General features: G+C 42.5%; 1 pseudogene; it reads left to right on the forward strand.

The window, feature by feature from the left end:
- The first annotated feature begins 385 nt into the window (after positions 1–385).
- LOC139475279 (uncharacterized) lies at positions 386–4266 on the forward strand (annotated as a pseudogene).
- Positions 4267–18542: the final 14276 nt, after the last annotated feature.

The raw sequence follows: 18542 nt of genomic DNA on the forward strand, positions 1-18542 counted from the left end.
TTAACGCAATTTTTAACAGAATTCCAGTGATGGTGCGTCATCTTGATATGAGAGAAAACCCAAATTGATACAGATCTGCTTTGATCCACTTGGCGAACCCTCGAACATGCGTATGGATCTGATCTCTAGAAATCTAGAAACATAAGCAGGGCGAATCTGGAATTTGAACTCAGGATCATAGGTTTCTGGCATGCCTAAGGGGCGCAACTCTGTAGAGCGAATTGCGGCCCCGAATTTAAGAGAATACAATTTGCTTGATCAGTCTCATCTGAACAGACGCATATAGATAACATGGCGGCGGGTCAGTCTCAGCTTATCTTGAGTTTTTTGGCCGAATCAAAGAACAATGCCAGTCTGTCCCATGACCTGCCAGTCAAAAAGGAATATGGCGTCACCTCCACTAGCATACGTCCTGTTGTTGGTGTCTCTTGGAAACCTAGTCCACTGCAGTATGTACAAGAATGTGTATATATACATACATAAAAATACTGACTACGCTTCCCACTAATGATGTATAACGTTATATATGTGACATATCGACATGTACCAGGTAAAACTGCTGCCTTCTCGCTAAGTTAGTCATCACCGATTTATTGACCCTTCCCTCTTACGTCTACTCAAACGCTTGGATGCTTCAACGATCATGGGGTCAGATGTGTAACACATTTTACAACTCTACTTCCTAAATGAAAGCGACTAAACGCTTTCCGCAGTCATAACAAGTATCTGCCAAAGCACATTTTGCCAACTTTGGACTGTTTTATGGTTACTTTAGGGCTTAAATGCAATGCGTTCGTCCAGCAAAGTCCTTGTCCCAAACATCCAGTGTGTTATGCAAATATTTATCCTTTATGGTTTGATTAAACGCAAATATTTTCGCAATATGCAGCCAATTCCTAATGCCTCCATATGGGTACAATATATAAACCTTGTTGCTATCACCTGTTTCTGTCTCCAGACTCACTGCAATATTGCTAAGGACGTCATAAAACTGTACTTGCTAACTCTATTCCATGACAGAATAGTTCTCTACCGATAATATCATTGTGATGCCAAAGGACCATTTACATTTGTAAGATGGCATAAGGAAGATATAATTATATTTGTGTCATTTTGTATCTCTTTTTTCATTTGTAGAAAGCACAAAAGGAGAAGAGTTTGTCTTTGCATTCTTTGCGAATTTTTATAACACACCAGGGGGCAGTCGGGTAGCCTAGTGGTTAAAGCGTTCGCTCGTCACGCCGAAGACCCGGGTTCAACTCCCAACACGGGTACAATGTGTGAAGCCCATTTCTGGTGTCCCCCGCCGTGATATTGCTGGAATATTGCTAAAAGCAGCGTAAAACCATACTCACTCACTCACTTCTAACACACCAGGCTGGACTCCATTACATGAAATCTACATTTCTTCAACATCAGAATCCAAATGCACAATCGAGGTGAACATACCTGCTTACACAGTGACAAAGAAAACACTCCCAGAGAACACACAACTCAAAGCACTGAGTACGATAGCAAACAAAGGAATTCATATTAACTGTACCAACCCGGTATCAGTGTACGGTTATGATAGATTAGGACGCACGGACAGTAGCGAATGCTACACAACCCTCCCTGTAGAAGCCCTAACTACAGAATACAGACAGAGAGACAGACAGACAGATAATTTATTTAAGTCTCACCTCACAAGTACAGGGTAGAAATATGCTATACAAAATACAATAAAAAGTGAGCCACCCTTTAAGGGGTACATCATTCCTGGTGTCAACAACAACACCTTTGGGGGAGTGGTATCAACAAGGGACAACACATCCGTAAAGACCCATTTAACCCCATCATGTTCTGTCCAGCTCAACAACACTTGGTACAAAACAGGCGATATACTGGACATCCATCTGAAGAAGAATGATGTCTTGCAGATAATACATGACACAACATTTCAAGCGATATATGATTGTGATTTTGGTGGCACTCAAAACATCTTTTCCGGTATCTGTGTTTTCGGGTTCCCTTTACTACTACCCAAACCACATAGTGTCATCACACCTGGTTCTCCAGGTTCCTCCTCTCAGCGCCTTCAGCACCACAGCGGTACTTCCCAGGGTCTCCGCACTATTTGGCCAAACAGTCGTGCGTCTTCTTGGAGGCCAGAATGACACCTCAGTCACCATAACGTCTGTCCGTCAGTCCACGGTCAGCGTATATAATACTTCACTAACATGGAGACAGTTTACGGATATCAACGTCACGCAGCTAGGCACAGATTTGTATATCTAAAGTAATAAACCCATAATGGTCGTCCAGAACACATACTATCACCCCGACGGTGGAATTATGTTGTTTACACCGGGACCTGATCTGTACCTGAAAGAGTGCGCCTTACAGACGATGGACATAGGAGGACATATTCAAATTGTACGGTTGTTTGTGAAACACGCTTCACTGACAGTATATATGTTAATGGAAACGCATCCTTGGATATAACATGGAGTAACATCACATCACTGCAAGATTCAGTTGGAATTCTGGCTCTAAAGGCCTTAGCACCTTATCACATCAAAAGTGAACATCCCTTTAACCTGAGGGTCAATGGAAATCTTGGTTATGATGCAAATGGTATCACCGGTGGATACAAACTTCTTACACACGGTCAGTACAGTAAAAGGTGACGAGTTTCATTTGTGTACAAGCGAACGCAGTTGGTACTAGTGTTTATTTGGTTTCATTTCTTGGAGAATCTAATACTGCCACGTCTATTTCCATAAAAGAAAACAATCATATTTCCACCATTGATCTCCAATGGACGGGGGGGTTCGGGTGGGAGGATACAGTAAATCGTTTAATGCAGTTATAAAGTGGATGTGGGTTAACCAAAAAAGTGAATGTGGGTTTACAAAGAATATTACACCCCAACTGGTCTTTTCTTTTCAAACTACTGCGCCTCCCCGATTGGTAAGGTAATATACATTTACACTATACGTGTAACCATAGCTTGTTCAAAGAACACTACTTGCGAGAGTATGATTTTTAAATTTTGATTTTGCCCACTGGCATATGCTTACTTCCATCAGCAGCGAATATATGCATGTGTTACGGGCTGCCATATGTTTGAGGGACAAAAGAAACACATTCAGAATTAAATAATTACAAAGGAAGAGAATGTATGGATGTCAACTTCTTTAATATAAGGAACACAACGTTTCGGAGGATATGCTTACTCCTTCATCGGGTGAAATGATGTATATTCTCCGAAACGTTGCGTTCCGAAGTGGTGTTTCTCATAAATAAAGAAGTTGGCATCCATAAATTCTCTTCCTTATGTGTTTCACCTCGTACCAGGAGACCTGGAATTTTCGAAACCTGACCATGCAACTGGCCATACGGGGGTATCAGGTCAGATCCAGGGATCTAGAGTACACGTCAGTCTTTTCAAGGATCCAGCCTACCAAGTCCCATTACTTGAGACCCAGCACAAGGCACAAGTGGGACAGCCTGTTTTCGTCCAAGTGTCTGATCCACGATCTGAGCACACGATCATGGTTGTAAACCACTGCAAGGTCCGCATGACGACGACCTCCAAGGATCGCACGTCCCACCTTCTGTTAGACAAAGGGTAAATAAGTGTTCATGTTTTTTTCAGGTGAACAATTGACCTGCCTCTGCATGTGTTTGTGACCGGTGCCATCGGTTGGGCAAGATACGCTCACCTTTTCGCTCACCTGGTATCATCACTATTTGATAGTGATTCAAAAACAATCGACTCTGCGTTTAGCAGAAATTTCTATTGAAGATCGAAAGGGTTTTGTTGCTTTTGTTCTGTCTGTTTTTTAGCTCTATTATTCCGTATGAACGATATGTACTGGGATAAGTAAGATGTCATCTAATTCATAATTGTACAAGGCTTTTATGTTTTTTATCAGCAGCAAAGCGATCAATGAATATATATTTATTTGTAATTGTAGCTAGCATCAAACTGATTCTTTCACCACTGTCATTGCACTCAATTGTATGAGAAATAGGTCTCTTCAAACCCTGCCAATTGTCTCGTTTACATGTGTTTTTTTCAGTTGTCCAGTCGACAGTTCAATTCAAGTATTGATGTCCAGGGACCACGTGACAAGATTCAGGTTTGACATGTTTGAACTGCCCACTGAGGACGACGGCATCTACGTCACGTGTGACGTCACGTTCTGTGATCAGATGGACGTCCCACCACAATGCAAACAAGGATGTCACACTGATCCCCAGGTTGGAATTATTGGCTGAACATTTAACACCGTACCGAGAAGTATAAATGCATACTCGGTATTAGTAAACGCTCTGACTGAAATAAATAGTATAAAATTACATCTTGATTGTTATCTCATATCCTGGAAATAAGCCAGGGAAAAATTAAATCAGATATTTATTTGATTGTTGATTAGTTAATGGACATTTACAAGTGAAATGGATACCCAACTGTCGACTAAAGATATCCAGCTGTCGACTAAAGATGTGAAGACCTGTATAGTTGCTCTAGGAGATGAAGGATAAACTTGATCAACTGTTAGTGCATGTACTTTCAAAAAAAGCCACTGTGTGGCGTTATGCGGCGTAATACAGCAATGTGTGTCGTTATGCGGCGTAATGCAGTATTGTGTGGCGTTATGCGGCGTAATGCAGCCATTGTGTGGCGTTATGGGGCGTAATGCAGCATTGTGTGGCGTTATGCGGCGTAATACAGCATTGTGTGGCGTTATGCGGCGTAATACAGCCATTGTGTGGCGTTATCCGGCGTAATGCAGCATTGTGTGGCGTTATCCGGCGTAATGCAGCATTGTGTGGCGTTATGCGGCGTAATGCAGCATTGTGTGGCGTTATGGGACGTAATGCAGCATTGTATGGCGTTAAGCGGCGTAATGCAGCATTGTGTGGCGTTGTGGGTTGTAATGGAGCATTGTGTGGCGTTAAGCGGAGTAATGCAGCATGGTGTGGCGTTATGGGACTTAGTGCAGCATTGTGTGGCGTTATGCGGCGTAATGCAGCATTTTGTGGCGTTGTGGGGTCCAATATAGCATTGTGTGGCATTATGTTATGTGGCGAAATACAGTGCTCTGTGGCGATATGTGGGGCAATGCAGTATTGTGTGAAGTTATTGAGAGATAATCGTAGCAAGAATTAGAGATGCCATGACAGACAAAATCCCGCACAATGGCGACGGAAGTATCTGCATTACAGACGCTCTCTCTGCGTTACAGTGGAAAACATGAAAACAGATAACAAGCCACAGATTGTCACAATTCACACATGATTCATGTTGGTATATACAATTCCCGAATCAAGAGAATTCCTCCTCTGAACACCCGCGTACAATACACTCTATTGTGTCAAAAGAAGTAACCAGTAGATATACGTCAACATTGTTGTACGTATTTCGTATTTTCTTTGAGGTGAAGGTCGGGTGAATAAGTTGACACAATTTATCTCTTTTTACTGATCCTGTCATGTAGAGTGTGCATAACATTCAAATATTTTTTCACGCAATTAATTACACAATAGATATTTGTTACTTTTCAATATCATTTCAAGGGCCAAAAAATACTTGAAACTTTGACAATCTAATGTTTGCGTGAAAGTTCTTTACATAAGTAACTGACAAATATCGTGTCATGTGTTATATGTCTTACTCTTTCTTACACGATGACATGACACGTAAACCTTTAAAGCTACATGTATTTCCTTTGCGGTGTAAAATCTATCCTTGTTAATTCATACACACGTAATGACTAGAAATTATTTTTTCATCCTTTACCTAAACGGATCATCTTTCTCCAACAAAACTGAAACTATTATATTTATGCACACCTGTTCATAAGTTTCAAGTTTTTTTAAGTTTTTTTTTTATTGTCCGATTGAACGCTGATACCGGACGGCGTATCAGGTGCGCGTTTAAACACAATGGAGTTACGAATAACTATAACCCTATCACATGGTTCACCAAGTATTAAATATTTAATTCATAGGATAGTACCTGTTTAGTTATAGATTGCGTGAGCCTTATGCGATTTATCCAGAGAATTTCAAATAAAAAGGACTCTCCTTCAGTTTTTATTCTTTCAAATTTCAAAGAAGCAGTCACGTTTGTAAGGGCATTGTACATTCATAACCGATATTAAAGATACACTTGTTTTGTGTGAGTATGTGAAACTGATGCCTAGCAGGGGAGGATCGAGTTTTTTTGTTTGTTATACTATGAGCTAGTATTAGATTATTTGTGTGATAATCAATACAGCAATGGCGTACATAAACAATGACGTCAAAGAGTTGTCGGATTCACTACATTTGATTAAAAGACTAGGACACTATTAATAATGAGGCAAGTTGGGTCAGGTTACATTTACTTTTACTGTTCTGTACGGTGGCCCATAAGGGACATGGAGTCTGTTTTTCAATATTTTGATATTTCACTTACTTTTATCGTAACCTTTTGCAAATTAACACGATTTGTCATACCAATATGTGATAACTCATGTATAAAAGCAACCGAAAACATGGAAAATGTACTTTCAAGTAGCTATTGAATTGCTGAAATATGAAGCGAAAATGTCAAAAACAAAAACGAAAATGTCAAAAACTAAAATGAAAATACAGAAAACTATTTCCACCGCAGTGATAATATTCCCACCGCACTTTTCAGCGATTCAATATCTTCTTTATACATAATTTATCACATATTTGTATGACAAATCGTGTTAATTTGCAAAAGATTACGATAACAGTAAGTGAAATATCAAAATATTGAAAAACAGACTCCATGTCCCTTATGGGCCACCGTAGTTCTATTACTTTATTCATAATAAAGTACAGTTTCCTCATTACTTGTGATTTGTAATGATGGTTTCATTAACATTTTGGTTATTTGTGAACGAAACAATGCGGAAATATACTGTGATCCCTGACAAATCCTCACCAAGTCAGCCCAGTTACAATGGCCTTGGTGTAAACATAACGGAGTTATGCCCCTTTGTGTATTCCTCTCAGTCGTGTTTTGAGACATGGAGGAAATTCGACTTATAGCATGTTTTTTTTCCATCTGAGGTATTAAAAATACTGCATGAGTTCCCATTAGATGCCATTTTTACTGAACGAGAGGACATTCTAAATAGAATCTAACGGAGCGAGTTTCGTAAAAAATATGTATCTGATGAGAAATCGAGAGGCATTTTATTTATTACTCACGCATCCACATTAATAACTTTTTCCTGCTATTTTGTGACATGACAGCTGTAACGATCAAACGATTCTTTATTTAGGAATTTCTTTCACTAATGTTTATTAAAGCTCATGTGAGGTAAAATGGGGTTTAACGTCGTGTCCAAGATTATTGCACGTGTACAGCGACGTGTGTGTGTGTGTGTGTGGCTGCTTGTACTAGTCCGGACTGATGCCGATTTATAGTGCTAGCACACTGAGATACCATGCCGCAGTTTAACATGAATACCCGACTCCGACACAGTATACTGACTCCGAGCCGACTAGTCCTTGCTTTAGCCCCTTAATGCCGAGCGCCAGACAGGGTAACAACAAGTACCATCTTTTAACGTCTTATGGTATGACGCGGCCGGGGATCTCGCTCTCCGGTCGGACGCTCTACGACTAGACCACGGAGGCGGTCGGAGGCGGTCTCAAGCTCATAGCAACAGGTGTACGCAGAACAACTGAAAGAGTACAACAAGAGTACATACGTTCACACGGCCGGTATCGCTGCTGTGTAATCTACATCCTTCGATTTTCTGGAATTATCAGCTGAACTTACCGCGTGTCCTTACCGTCTTGGTAAAGAAACATCAATGTGGCCGCCAAAGATGTTTAATGTTTCTTGTACCACCCTCTACTGCAGAAGTGAAAATCAACTCGTGTCAGTGGGGTCTGCACACGAAGGGCAAGGTCACCGTCAGAATAACAGACAACCGTGATGGATACACGTCGTTTTCGACGTCGGGTCATAACGGTTTTCGTTTCGGATGTTTTCGGCCTCAGGAATGCTTTGTCGTGTGGCTTTCCGCGACATTATGTTGCGTATCGTGGGGTTGTGTGGCGTTATGTAGCGTAATGTGGCGTTGGTGGTGTTATGTGGCGTTGTGCTGTTGTGACGTTGTGTAGTGTCATGTAGTATTGCGCGGCGCTTTGTGGCTTTTCGCGGCTTTGTTTGGCGTTATGAGGCGTTTGTGCGGCGCTTTGTGGCGTATCGCGGCGTTGTGTGGGGTTATGTGGCATTGCGCGGCGCTTTGCGGCTGTGTGTTGCGTTATGAGGCGTTTATGCGGCTTTGTGTTGCGTTATGAGGCGTTTATGCGGCTTTGTGTGGCGTTATGTGGCGTTGTGCGGCGTTATGTGAAGTTATTTGGCTTCATGTGGCGTTATTTAGGTTTATGTGGCGTTATGCAGGGCTGTCAGATTGGAAGGCATAGCGAACATGTCCGAAGGCTGTATCATACCCTCAGACACTGCCGTTTTCATCAACATCTACTCTTCCGGCCACAGCCTGCTCATCCCCGTGTGTGGTGTAGCGCTATGTATAAAGCGATGCTGCGCGGGGTTGACAGGAGCTGTAGAGGCGGAGGATGGGGATGCGAGCATGAAAACTGTAGATAAGTCGGTGAAATGTAGATACATGAATATCACGGTGGCAGGTGCAACTATCAACATTGACTGCAAATGACACATAATATCAAGATATGCTTGTTGTAATGTACACTGATATGGCGATACTGTGCTTCCCTCCAATATGGGCATGTGTGGCAGGGTGTTTAGGCAATAGATGGAGCACTCCCGATACTCGCAGACCTGGCGTTCAAGCTTATTGCACTTATATAGCGACGTACATGCACCCGTGCGTGTGTGCGTGTGCACGTGCGTACGTGGGTGCGTGCGTGCGCGTGTGTGCGTGTGCGCCTGTGAGTGTGTGTGTGTGTGCTTATCTTGTACTAGTCTGGACCGATGCCCACTCAGAATAGGTTTCTTTGTATTGTACTATAAGCTGCCGCCATGCTGATGAGAAGAGAAGGGACAGAGAGAGAGAGAGAGAGAGAGAGAGAGAGAGAGAGAGAGAGAGAGAGAGAGAGAGGCGGCTAGACATCGAAAGGTGCATGTGGCGGATAAATCAAGGCATTACATGTAACCAAAACCTAGTCTAGCCATCAACATCAGGAATATAAGACGAAAAAAATCGTAGACTTCATGTTAGCCTAACATACATAATATACACGCAACAGGAGAGGGCAGAAAGGACCAGATGAAAGAGAAACCAGGTGATAAATCCGTGTATTGCGTTGCATCGAATTAGCTGCAACGCCCCCGCAGACGCCTTTGTACACAAAGTTACAGACGTTGTCACACATATTGTTACAGCCGCCCTGTTTTGTTACAGGCAGTATCGAGGACCTTGTGTAGCATTGTGGGTATCAATATTGCATAACGTTGAAACTGGAGTTTTCACATTGTTACATGCAATGTCAAGGACATTGTCATACGATGCTTTCAAACCTGGATGCTTTCAAACCGCCCGGCAAGTAGCCAATGCATTTCAAGTCAACGTAAGGACCATGTACAGGCTCCAGCAACGGTACCAGACCACCAACACTACAGATGACCGACCACGTTGTGGAAGACAAAGGGTCACCACCCGACGTCAGGGTCGTCAGATTGTGCGACAGCATCTTCAAGATCGCTTTGTTACTGATCGGAAACTGCTCGACAGACCATTGGGACACACCAGTGACACATTAGTGCGGACACCGTGCGTCGACGATTGACGAGCAGACCTCCACAGTCACAGGCCACAACGAGGACCCATTCTGACACCACAGCACCAGCATTGGCGCCACCAGCAGTGGAGAAGAGTCCTCTTCTCAGACGAGAGCCGTTACTGTATCTCAACAGCAAATGGCAGAGGGAGTCTGGCGACGCTGTGGGAAATGTTATTCGGATGCTCGTGTTGTTGAGAGAGGCTCGTGGGCTGGTCCGAGCATCATGGCGTAGGGTGGAATTGGTCTTGCACAGAGGGTCGGCTCTGTTGTCCAGGGAGAGGCAATGGTGTCACAGCAGCTCGGTACATTGATCAAGTCTTGAGGCCACACGCTATACCTCATTTGGCACGTCACCGCAACCACGAGTTTCAGCATGATAACGCCCGTGCTCACACTGCGAGTGCAACAAGAGACTTCCTTCCTCCAGTAGAATGGCATCGGAACCATGCAGTGGCCTGCCGTCAGACCCGACTTAAATCCCATTGAGCACCTATGGGACGAGATTCAAAGACGGCTGAATGACTGTCCGACCAAGGCCGAAAACTGCAGCTGAACTGCGTCAGGCGTTCCTCAGAGCGTGGGCTCAAGTGCTTATGGCCTTCATCAACCAACTCATCCATTCCATGTTTCGACGTTGCACGGCAGTCATCAATGCACATGGCGGACACACGAGATACTGACTTGTGATGCATTTTCCCCGAGACTAGTGTTGTGTTTCACTTTAAGAACATTTTAAACTTTAATTTCAACCTTGATGATCAGTTTTGCCAAGTTTCATCTTCTTAATATGTCTCAATGTATGTTTACAGTGTTTGACAATTAAGGTTTCTAATGTATCTATTCACGGTGACGTTTCTTTTGCGGTTCAGTATATATTTCCCCATATGTTATATATATTTCAGACGCAATTTAAAGCACATCGGGACATGCGAAATTATACAGTATGATTGAACACATTTAACTGTGTCTTGGGTATATTTTTAGACAAGATAAGACACATGTAAAATCAAATATCATTTTTGAGGGATTCTTTGACAAAGAATTTGAAATCATAGCGCATTCTGATTGGTTTGTCGTATTTTTGCACATAACATTCATCGACAGGGGGACGAGTCTTCTTGCAGGTTACGGAAAAGGGGCGAGTGGTGACGAATGTACACATACGTGTTCAGTATGGAGTATGGAGACTCAGTACCAGACACATGACCGCCTCCGTGGTCTAGTGGTAGAGCCCTCCGCCCGGAGAGCGGAAGGTCCGGGGTTCGATCCCCAGCCGCGTCATACCAAAAGACGTTAAAATATGGTACTTGTTGTTACCATGTCTGGCGCTCGGCAATAAGGGGATAAAACAAGGACTGGTCGGCTCGGAGTCAGTATACTGTGTCTGAGTGGGGTATTCATGTTAAACTGCGGCATGGTATCTCAGTGAGCTAGCACTATAAATCAGTCCGGACTAGTACAAGCAGCCACACACACACACAACACACACACACACGTGCATGCACGTCGCTATATAAGTGCAATAATCTTGGACGCGACGTTAAACCCCATTTCATCTCACCTCACCAGTACCAGACACATATGTATCTCGCGTGCTCGTCAAGCAGTCGCCATTTTGATTCAACACCAAGACCACGACATCTCGCGAGGTATCGTGAGGTTTAGCGTGAGCTATGATCATTGTCTGCAGCAGTATATAATCGAGATGCCACATAATGTAGGGCGTATGTAGCTGATATAAATGAGATCTGACGCTGGGGTCTTCTCCCTCATGTGTAGGCCAGATGTCGCGGGACTCAGACTGTTGACCGGTTCCTACAAATGTGTCATTATGTCTGTCGGGGGACTCATTCAGACAAAAGGGTTGTTTTCTGCATCATTGAATGGTAGGCATAATACCTGCCCGACACGAGTGATATAAACGCAGTATTATTATGTTCTGGGAATCAGCATCACTCTGTTGGCCCTGTCCAGCATCATCAACCGTTGGCTATTACCGTTATTAAACAACGCAGACACGCTCATGTTATTATATCTACATAAGATGACTGATCATTGCCCCCCAAAGTGTTCGGGAATGCGGGGGAAATAGACATCAGACATGTCAGCTCCGCCCGGGGTCTACTCTTCAATGCAATATACGAACACAGCTGTATCGTGAACGCTTGGTATGGACGTACATGTTTTCTTTGATTTTGTTTTACATCTTTGTGGAAGCGCAATTTTATAAGCAAATCATAATATTTACTTTCTAATGATTGTATTATTTCTTGTTCTGCTGCGCCGACCAAATTGAAACTTTGCGGGACATTTAGTACGTGATCTAGACTAGCACTTGTCGGATGTTTTGTGGAAGCCTCGTGGCTGAGTAGGTTAGATCGCTGACTTTGTGTGCTAGAATCTGTACTTAACTAAGAAAGTGTTATCCCAGATGTTACATTTGTTACATTTAGTGTTGAGGGTTTGTATTCTTCTACGTGCAACGAGATAATTTGGCATTTATCAAGCGAAATAGTGTATACTATTGTAACATTGGCAGTAAGTGACGCATGTGTCTCTTTATGTCTTAGTGGGGGGCACGGGTGGCCAGTCGTCTAAGGCGCTGCGATTCGCTGTGCAGAGTTGCGTCGATTGGGCATGCCAGAAACCTATGATTGTGGGTTCGAATCCCGGTTCGCCCCGATTATGTTTCTAGGTTTGTCAGCACCACACCCGTGCTCGTGGCTTTCCTTCCACATTAGGCTGACGGGCGGTGATATAACTGGAAAAATGTTAAAAGCGGCGTTAAACCCAACTCACTCACTCATTATGTCTAAGTGTTCTATGTTTAACCAATAGCCCTGTCTCGCTTCAGGGCTGTGCCCAGGGGATCAACAGCACTGTTGTCCTGTGTGGCAGGTCAGCACAGGGTAAGTAACGTATTTTCATTTGCGTGAGTGAGTGGATCAGGTTTAACAGCTCTTTGATCAGTATTTCTGTAATATCACACATTGCAAGTTTAATGTGGAACACTCCGAAATGACAAATACTGCCAAGGAGGGCTTTGGTTGTCACAGGGTCATGCAAGAGGTTCCACTTGATGTATGTGTTGCACAGTTCTGTGACGGCATTTTCCTGTGATAACCGTTTCTGTCACGCTGTTTCCAAGAGGGGTCTATGTTGTGTGTTTTAAACTAGGCTCAGTAATTCCATGCGTTCAGCAACTTTCATAGCTATCCACCATTTCCTTGGTAACATTCCTAATCTTGGCGTTACGTTATATCGTGATAGTACTCTCCTATTCCTGGCGTGACGTTATGTCGTGATAGTACTCTCCTATTCCTGGCGTGACGTTATGCTGTGATGGCACTCTCCTATTCCTTGTGTTACTTTATACCGTAAGGGTACTCTCATATTCTGTGTGTTACGTTATACCGTGAGGGTACTCTCCAATTCCTTTTGTCACGTAATACCGTGAGGGTACTCTCCTATTCCATGTGTTACGTTATACCGTAAGGGCACTCTCCTATTCATGGCGTGACATTATATCGTAAAGATACTCTCCTATTCCTGGCATGACGTTATGCCGTAAGGGTACTCTCCTATTCCTTGTGTTACGTTATACAGTGAGGGTACTCTCCAATTCCTTGGGTTACGTTATACCGTGAGGGTACTCTCCAATTCCTTGGGTTACGCTATACCGTGAGGGTACTCGCCTATTCATGACGTGACGTTATACCGTAAGGGTACTCTCCTATTCATGGCGTGACGTTATGCCGTAAGGGTACTCTCCTATTCCGTATGTTACGTTATACCGTAAGGGTACTCTTCTATTCATAGCGCGACGTTATGCCGTAAGGGTACACTCCTATTCCTTGTGTTACGTTATACCGTAAGGGTACACTCCTATTCCTTGTGTTACGTTATACCGTAAGGGAACACTCCTTATCTTGGCGTTACGCTTTTCCGTGATGATACTCTCCTAACCCTTGCATTATTTTATGCCGTGAAGGTACTCACTCTAGCCTGGCGTTACGTTATGCCCGTTGGCACCCTCTCTATCCTGGCGTCACGATATGCCGTGAGAATACTTTATCTCAAACCCGCCATAAGGTTATGCCGTATTGGTACTTTCTCTGTCCCGACGTTACGCTATTCCATGAGAGTACTCAATCTATCTTTGTGTTACGTTATGTCAACTGGAACTCTCCCTCTATCCTGGTACTCTCCTGGCATTATCCGTATACACTATGCCGTGACGTTATTTTCTCCCGATCCTGGCTTTACGCTATTCCTTGGGATAACTTTCTCTCAATCCTGGCACTATGCTATGCCGTGGGAGTACTCTCGTTAGCCTTGTTTTTTTAATTTTATTGTTTTGTTGCGTGTATGAACATCATACAAGCAAGAAACCAATCACTCCCGGAGGGCATGTAATCACACCTTTGTAATGTCTGGATAACACAACACTGCTAAAATGTCTATTACCTTACTGTAGAATAGAGCGTGACGTGATGGCCAGAAATACAATAGGATTCTATATCACAGTTATTACAGAAGACCATTGAGTGGTTTATATATGACTGTCTAACACGTGATGCCATTGCTTTGTTTCTTCTGAAGATCAAATTTAAATTCTAAATAAGTATTATGATTATGTTAACTGATTCAAGTCTTTCTACACGGATTTCAAGTATAACATATTTTCTATTAATCATTGATTTAATTTTAGGTGTTAATACCGAAAGACATATTCATTCCTTTCTGAATATGGGAACAAAAAATCACACAAATACGTATGTCATATATATCATAATGCCAAAAAAGTTCATCCTAAAACTTCTGAGAACAACTGACATTGAGATTGAAAACTAGGCCAAATGATTCCCCTTGAACTCTGGGGCAAAAGTATATGTTATGATTATTGAAAGAAACTGTTAGTAATTTTGATTATGCCTATTTAGTCATCACCCAGTCCTGCAACAGTTTGACAAAATGAATCTGTGGCTGGGTAATTTTGTGCAAAAATATATCGGTTCAATGGAGACTGGCTTAAGAAATGAATTTGCAACCACATGACGCCTACCATGTTTCAAAATGTAAATTTGTGCCAAAAGTAGCGCATTATTTTATATTCAAAAATAAGATGTCTCGGATCCTCACCAACAGTTGTGTATCATTATTTTTTAATTTAAAAAAGATTTAAATAAAATTAAATTTCAAAACTTAAACCATCAAACTATGATGCTGACTGAGCTCCAATACAATTCAGTTGTTCCGACAAGATATCGCTCACTTCAGATATTTTCAATTAAAAATAAACATATGATAAATCAAATGACAGATATTGTTGCTTTTGCACATCGGTTTATTCAAAAAAAATTATCAATACCTTACAGGGACGTGAATTGGCACATTTCAATAGACAGAGCTTTTACATACAGTAAACTACGTTGATAACGAACACGCTTATAACGAACTGACGGATATAACGAACTTATTTTTAGTCCCGACCATTTGTTGTATATATGCTGTATGTATGCTTATAACGAACTACGGTTATTACGAACTAAAATTAGTGGTCCTCTCGAGTTGGTTATAACCGTAGTCTACTGTATAATATTTTCAAAGATCCACTCATGGGGTTTTCATCGCAGGTTTGCCTTTCAGCGGAAAATCGAAACTGTCGTCATTGACGTCTTGAACTTTCCGCTATTGTTCGTATTTTGATTATACCAAATCATTTCCACAAATAAGTAATTACCTTTTGGTATCAATTTGAAAAGAGAATTCCCACCTAGCTGTACCAATATCTTTGCAATAATAAAATCTTATTAGCAGTTAAACCTAGTCATGACAATTATATTCAGATATTCCTTGACATATCTTTGGAAGATTAAGTAAGATAAGGCCACAACATTTTATCTCAAGTATCAATTCAGCACTGACAATTTGTGGGCTTAAATTATTTATTTTATCTTAGGCACAGTCTTTTTCATCGCAGAAGTAATCTGCTATATTTTAACTTGATCGGGCCTAGATTTTAAGATTTAATAGCATCTTTTTAGGATTCGGAGATACAAGCTATCTAAAAACCTTATTTTTATCACACGGTGTGAGGTTACATGCCGATCAGATAGACGTAAGTGCTTCATATTTTCTTATCTTTTTTTTTTTTTCAAATTTCCATTAACCATATCCTCGATATTCAGGGTGAATCTTATACCAAGAAGGCCAAAATAACTTTGGTCCCAATTTAGACAATATCATTTTCGAGAATCTCGGGAAATTCAATGGATTTAATACGGCAAAACGATCGGATCCATCTAATTTACAATTGATCTCATCGACAAACCAACATTCTACATAACCTAATTATACATATGTATACATTTTACACCCTCCTCATTTCTTACAGTACAGCGAGAGCATACCATTTCAGAAAATACCAAGAAAAGTAATTTACGACATATATAGATAGAACTATCAAATATAGTAGAGCCATAACTATTTGCTGACACTTTGACCGACAGCGTGATTTGAACCATAAAAAACGTAAATTTCGTGAAAGTGACATTTCCCTCTCTAGCATGTTCTGCACGTGCATAATAACTGTATAAAACGGCTGATCAGACACGTTGATATCACAGCAACAAAAAGAACACAAGATATGCCACGTTTGACAGCCATCGAGAGAGAGAGAGAGCCGTTGGAATGGTCCAGCAAGGAGCGTCACACGTCGACGTCGCCAGAAGGTTGGGCTGCGCACGCATCACTATCACCAGGTTGATGCAGCAGTTACGTCAGACAGGTCAGACGTCAGACAGGCCAAGGAGTGGAAGACCCCGAGTAACCACGCCCCGTGAAGATCGTTACATCCGGGTATTACACCTGAGGAACCGCACCGTAACAGCGACGTCCACGGCGGCTACAGCACTGGGACACAGGATCAGTCGACAGACCGTCTACAGGAGACTACGGCAGTATGGTATCCGGCCACGTCATCCCTACCGCGGACCGCTCCTGACGCCTCGACACCGGAACAACAGACTGATCTGGGCCAGGCGAGTTCGACGTTGGCAACGGCGGGACTGGGCACGTGTTATGTTCTCTGATGAGAGCAGATTCCTCATCTTCAGAAACGATGGACGGCAGCTTGTATACCGACGATTTGGTGAACGTTTGGCACCTAACTGTATCCAACAGGTCCGGCCGTTTGGAGGTGGAGGGTTAATGGTTTGGGGTGGCATATGTGGTGACGTCGAAACGATGCTTGTCGTAATTCGTGGAAACCTGAATGCACAGCGTTATCTTGATGACATCCTACGGCCTGTTGTGGTGCCATTTATTCAGCAACAGCCTCGTGTACTCCTTTTCCAACAAGACAATGCAAGGCCCCACATAGCAAGATGGACACAGAACTTCCTTGCCAACGCCAACGTACAGGTTTTGCCATGGCCCGCATGTTCACCGGACATAAATCCCATCGAGCACTTATGGGACCACCTCGATCGGCAAATCCGACGTCGCCGTGTGCCTCCAGTCAACGTCCAGGACTTGGAACGATGTCTCCTCGAGGAATGGCAACGCATCACTCCCAACGTCATCAGACGTTTGACGTCATCAGTCCGTAGGCGTGTTCTGGCATGTATTGATGCTCACGGTGGACATACCCGCTACTGACTTGACTTTGAGACGTGTGGTGTGACATTTCCCGTTGTTTCTGTGATCAGTGCTCTAACGAAATGTTCATTTTTCGACCCCACCCATCTTTAAAGGCTTGTCATATTGGTTGTACAGATTTTATTGAAATGAAATTTTTGTACAGATGTTGTGAAAGGATTTCTCAAAAGCATAACACCAATCCTAAACTTCTGCATTGTTTAGGTTTTCTTTTATGTCGTTGCAAACAGGTGGTATCGTTTCTTTTGGACACTAGTTTACATGTAGGTACCGGGTGTTTTTTTGTTTGTTGTTTAACGCCGCACTCAACAATATTCCAGCTATATGGCGGCGGTCTGTAAATGTCTCGACCAGACAATCCAGTGATTGATATCATTTTGGCTACGATGACATGATTCAAACAAGTCAGCGAGCCTGACCACCCGATCCCGTGAGTTGCCTCTCACAAGCATAGTCTGTTCTTACGGCAAGCATGGGTGGCCGAAGACCTATTCTACTCCGGATCTTCACGGGTCCTCCCCAAATGCAAAAGAACAGTGAATTATAAAACGTATTTTTTTCATGACCCTCAACCCTATAATAAATGACCACTCCTTTTAATGTTTCTTAGTCAATCCAGAAGAATAAAAGCAATTTGCAGAAAGGCCATCAGGACCCGGACTCGAATTATGTTTTAAATATTTAAAAGCAGCACATACTTCGTCATATCATCAAGAGGGACAGAATGATAGCGTGTGATAACATGCATTTTAGCAACTTCCATTGCTGATTGGTCCAATAAAGCCATGTGGCGTCACATTGTTTCATTATTGAGAAAAAATCAATATTACATAATCGGTGAGGTGAGGTGAAATTGGGTTTAACGTCGCGGTCTATTACATAATCGATTGGTCATGATTACACTGATTACATTACGTCATCTGAACAATAGGGTGCTTTCAGTTAAGATCCCTGCATGGTTGACATTTCATACGTTGTTTTTTCATATTAGAATAACCTTCTCCAAAACACGGAGTTACGGATTGTCAGTCTTTTGAATGAATGCTGTAAGCCCTTCCCAAATGACTCGGCAATAACGTCATCCATTCACTCGT

This window comes from Haliotis cracherodii, unplaced genomic scaffold, assembly GCF_022045235.1.
Source record: "Haliotis cracherodii isolate W230 unplaced genomic scaffold, xgHalCrac1.p SCAF_3, whole genome shotgun sequence".
Lineage (NCBI taxonomy): Eukaryota > Metazoa > Mollusca > Gastropoda > Lepetellida > Haliotidae > Haliotis > Haliotis cracherodii.